The sequence below is a fragment of the Procambarus clarkii genome, chromosome 91, assembly GCF_040958095.1.
Source record: "Procambarus clarkii isolate CNS0578487 chromosome 91, FALCON_Pclarkii_2.0, whole genome shotgun sequence".
Lineage (NCBI taxonomy): Eukaryota > Metazoa > Arthropoda > Malacostraca > Decapoda > Cambaridae > Procambarus > Procambarus clarkii.
In genome coordinates, this window is record NC_091240.1 from 12,117,372 (window position 1) to 12,123,224 (window position 5,853).

The window sequence follows — 5,853 nt, forward strand, 5'->3', positions numbered from 1 at the left end:
CCTGTCTCTCGATAGAATTCTTGGTGACTCGGATACTTTTGATATCGTTCGCCTTATGCGTTTTTGTTCTCGTATTGGCATCCTTGGTGATATTTAGCGCCCTCTGATTATTTTGCGTATTTGATGGTGCTACATAGCCTTCCCGGTTTGGTGCCTTCTTTTGATAATTACTTACTTACTTTGGCTTCTAAAAGCTGTAACCAGACATTGTCAGCATCCCTTGCACTATTAAGACATTTAATATTAGAAAATAACTACAGTATATCCATAGCACCAGAGGTTGTAACTTGTTGAGTATTGCCATAATTGGAGTAGGAATGTGGGGCTACCATTACGCATCAGTGTTGCAATCAACCTTACATCCCCTGCATTATAGGATTGGGCTGGGGACCCAGCTTCCCAAAATTTATTCACACTTGCCCAGACCCATGAAAGCAAAGTTAAGTTGATAGCAACATGGAACGTGTGGAGAATGAATATGGAACAAGTTGGACGTTTAAAGGAAAGCTAAATTTGCTAGGTTAATGATAGGCTATGATAAAAGTAAATTATATGTGAAGAGCAGAATTTGAGTAAATGTTATAAAACAGGATAAAAAAATTAAAGTGGGTAGGGATAAAATATGCCAAGGATGCTTGTGGAGGTGCACAAACTGGCAGAAGACAGAATCCTGGTTGGGAAGGACTGACTAGACACCAATCCTTAACTGTACGCCACTGATAACCAAGCAGTGATTGGGTACCCAATTGTTAAACGCTTGGCAGGTCGTATTCCAGGGATAACTTGTGGGTAAGGCTTACCATGAGCTATAGGAAGGGAAAGCTCTCGGACGGCTAACAGAAGTACAACAAAAATGTTTAGTGTGATGAAGTGGCAAATGCAGTTCATAAAATAATAATAAATTTATCTTTTGGACGTAAAGTTAACGAGTGAGAAGTCGAGATAACGATAGGGAAAGGAAGGGCACGTAAGTAATTATCAAATGAAGGCACCAAACCGGGATGGCTATGTAGCAAGAAAAGGAGAGTATAATGAGAGAAAAACGTAAGTGAAAAGGTAGTTTAAGAAGAAATAAACAGGAAGCAAATAAAGAGATAGGAGAATAATAAAAAAAATAATAATGTAAATTTTCTAACAAGCTAGGCAACTGTTGGTTACATCTTGGGACAGGTCAGTACAGTAGCTGGCCAAGTAGCAGGGGGGATCTCGAAGCCTAACATCAGGCTCCCTGTTTCAGTGACTATAGAAAACCACACAGCCATACACAGGATGAGCACGGAATACATTAATAAATTACTGCTCGCCAAGTAAGTACGACTGCGCCACGGGGACCACATTTTCATAATAATAATAATAATAATAATTTATTTGCAGGAAGGTAGAATGGGTTGGTGAGATTACATAAGATTGGTAATTCATGCAAAGTCACTAACACGCATAGCGTTTCAAGCAGGGTATTTGGGTATAATACCGCCTGCTACAGAGTGCATATAATGTAATGAATAAAACAAAGTAATGTAAATAATAGTGTTATGCACAATAACTCCTGTATGTGGTGTAGTTCTGAGCGAATTTGGCTCAACTGAAAGGTCCTATACAGTACATTAAATTCCCGCGGCAAGATAGAAACGTTTGGGCACGTTTCCTTTCATGTCACATTAATGTTAGTTTAGTTCATTTATTATGCACCCCATACCCATCCTGTGGGTGTAAGAAAAAATGGTTACGGAGGCACATAATGGACTTAGAGACTGAACCACAAAATTCAATTAATAATAATAATAATTTTTATTTAGGTAAAGGTACATACATAAAGAGATTTTACAAAGTTTGTTGGCTTTATAGATAGAGCTAGTACATACAATGCCTAAAGCCACTAATTACGCAAACCGTTTCGGGCAGAAGCCCGAAAATTAGCTAAGCAAGTTACGATCTTGATGAGCTAGTTACAAAATTCAGTGATAATCACCACATCTCCCATGCCAGCCAAGTATGTTGCATCCAGCTGTTGTTGTTGTTTTAGATCCAGCTACTCAACTTCAAACAAAGAACCAGGAGAGGGCTCCTTCAGGACAGAACATAAAGGAACGGGAAGAGGTGGTGAGTGTGTTCGGGTCTAAGATCTGGAAACGGTTGTGAGACTGAGTAAGGTGGGAAGGACGAGGAGAGGTAGAACATAACATGCGAGCGTAGATTATGCCAGCGAAAGGGGTGAGATGGCGAACTTGGCGTCTCGCTTCAGGAAAAGGCAGACGATCCCGGTGTTTCAAGTTGAGGACGGCTTCCTCAAGTTTGTAGTGTATACACGAGTGGGAGAAGGTAGGGTGGGCCTCACCGCAATTGAGGCAGCGAGCCTGGGGAGAAGTGCACTCTGACTTAAGAGTGATCATCGGCTCCACACATGGGGCATAGATATATCTTGAGATGATTTCGGGACTTAGTGTCCCCACGGCCCGGTCCTTGACCAGGCCTCCACCCCCAGGAAGCAGCCCGTGACAGCTGACTAAATCGCAGGTACCTATTTACTGCTAGGTAACAGGGACATCAGGGTGAAAGAAACTCTGCCCATTGTTTCTTTCCGGCGCCCGGGATCGAACCCAGGACCACAAGATCAAGTGTACAATGTTCTGTCCGCTCAGCCACCGGCTCCCAGATACACAGTACTTGAACATTTGAGGACACCATGCCGAACTTCCAGCACTTATTGCAAAGTCTAGGAGAGGAAATGTAGTCCTGAACACCAGGAGTACATTGGTGTACATTGGAGTACACCAGGATGTGTGGTGCCACACATCTGGCACCAGCAAAAATTATAGACGGTGGAAGGGTCCTACTATCAAAGGTGATTTTCACAACTCGGACGGGCTGAAGGCGACCCCCAACCTCCCGACTCGATCCCCACGAGGGGGTCGAGTGAACGTGTCTACCTGTAAGACAGGATGGCGTTGGGCTTCGAGGATATGTTTAATATCCTCATGGCAGTCTTTTAAGTCCCTATCACCAGTTGCAACATGGAACAGGAGGAAAATAGTGCCAACACTGGCATTTAACCGAGCATTTTTTGAGATCCGAACAGGGGTCTCTCCAATGCAGGACAATGCGGCTAAGCGGGTAGCTGCATCCGGTGAAGGAGCAGCGACAACACAGGTACTGAGACGGGTGGGGTTGAAAGTAACAGAGGCATCTACGGAATCAACAAGGTGCCTATGGAGGGAGAAATCATCAGGAGGTGTAGAATCCAGAGAGAGATCAAAGAATTTGGCCCACGAAGCGGGACCAAACAAGGCTTGGTGCTCATCAGTACAGGAAGGGATCGAGCGAGTGCGGCTGTGGCGTGGACGGAGTTGAGAACCTCCAGAGAGGGGTTAAAAGGCGCAGTAGTCACAATGAGAGACTGAGCCATGCCAGGGGATGAAGTGGTCACCACTGGGGACTTGTGGCTCGACCCAACCACATAGGAGGGAGGGGAGCCAAGGAGAGCAGTCAGGTGGGTCAGAGGAGGAGCAAGGTCGGGGCCCAATGCAGCGGGGGCTACAAAGCCAGGTCTTCCAACACAGTCCGACTCGACTCGGGGCCTGGTCGCCCACCCCATGAACTCGAGAAGGTCCAAAAGGAACAGAATTAGACATAAAGACGAGAGAAAAGACATTTATTCGTGAATGTGCCTCCACACCCACCACGGAACCACAATTAGAGGAAGGGACACTTAACAAGAGACAAGAGATGTTGCTAATCGTGCTGGGGGCCCCCTAGGGGTGCGTCGTGAGTATATACTCCACAAACGCCACCTTAAGAACCATCAGGCTGTCGAGTTTGGGTTCAGTGACGAAAGGAGGATTGACAATACAGGTAAAAGCATCCTCTCGCTCACGACGTCGGGTACCACAGTTCTATGGGTGCAAGAGTATGCCTCCCCAAACACCCGGGGGTCAAAATAGAAGAAGGCCAAAAGAATAATCAAAACAGGCAAAAGGTCGGCGGGAAATAACAATGAGAAAGGAGAAGAGGGGGGGGGGGAGATAAACAAAACATAAGGAAAAGGAAAAGTTATCTGGCCCAATTCGCAAAGACAGCAGCAGGAGCACAAGGCTACAAAAGGACAGAGGACTGTCCCATGGAGCATCACACTCTAGCAGCCACCCACCAAGCCCCCCTCACGGCAACAACGGGCCAGATAGGGAGGGGGTCCTCATCTGAAAGCTGCCTTCATTGCCTCTTTGACTTTCTTATGACATCTACATGTAGTGAAAACCAATTTACCTTTGCCCTACCTGAGACACTCCTCGGCCTGGAGAAAACTATCGCAACACGACTCCTGATGTCATATGCCAAAGGTGTGCCAGTGCCCAGCTATGCATTTAATATTCTTGAAAACCCAGTCTGGTTCATTCCACCACCCTCTTGTGAAGGATATATTTATTCAAACAATTATCTTGAGATCTTGAGATGATTTCGGGGCTTTAGTGTCCCCGCGGCCCGGTCCTCGACCAGGCCTCCACCCCCAGGAAGCAGCCCGTGACAGCTGACTAACTCCCAGGTACCTATTTACTGCTAGGTAACAGGGGCATTCAGGGTGAAAGAAACTTTGCCCATTTGTTTCCGCCTCGTGCGGGAATCGAACCCGCGCCACAGAATTACGAGTCCTGCGTGCTATCCACCAGGCTACGAGGCCCCACATTAATGATTTCTCTATTCATTGCTAGACACTATCAAAGAGAATGTAAAAATATTCATGAGGATTTTCTTTATCCTTTGTATCAAATATATTTTAGCAAGAGTTAGTCGGACTAAGTCACTTCAGTAGCACTTTTATCATATGGAAAAGCAGCAGGTTGTTATTTAGTACTTTTCAGTACTTGCACAATGAAAACCAAAATACTTACCAAATTCAGAATAACTAACCTCAAACTGTGTGTGCACACATCGCACATCATGGTATGAATGCTATGAAAAGTAAATGTCAATCAAAAAGATTCTGGGAGATTATACAAATATTCTTACAATGACTACACATATCCACTTGGTAATACTTTAAGTAAATGAGTATTGCAACCATGATGAGTCAAGTATCTGAAGGCATTAATTATGACTATTAAGCAGCATTTAAGTCACAGGTAAAACCAAGGTACAGTACAGGTACTTATATGTTACTTAAGGTGGTAGTATAAGAGCAGAAAGATTATGAGCTTAAATACATTAAAGTACAATAATCCAATTTACTGAAGAGTATCTGATAATAGTTGGTTTATCACAAAATTATTGGTCATAATGAAGTCTCATACTATCTTCCTCTGTCATAATCCTCCTTATAATTTTTGCATCATCAGCAAACATTGAGAGGAACGAGTCTATTTCCTTTGGGAGATAATTTACATATATCGGAAACAGTATAGGTCCAAGGACTGATCCCTGTGGGACTCCACTGGGATGCCTTGCCATCCTGAGACCTCACCCCTAACAGTGACTCTGTCTTCTGTTGCTTAGGTACTCCTTTATCCAATGGAGTACCTTCCCTTGCACTCCTGCCTGCATCTTCAGCTTGTGCACAAGTCTCTTATGTGGTACTGTGTCAAAGGCTTTTTGGCATCCAAAAATATGCAGTCTGCCCACCCCCTCTCTTTATTCCCTAACTCTTGTTGCCTGGTCATAGAAGTCAATTAATCCTGTGAGGCATGATTTGTCTCTGAATCTATTGCCATGATTGTATGATGTGGTCTTGGTATAATGTTCCACACAAAGATAAATTTATATGACTAGAAAAAACACAACACAATGAGTCTATCGCCGTGACTGTACGATATTTTGTGTTTTAAGTCGAACATTAATGTTCTCTTGAGAATTAAAAATACCAGA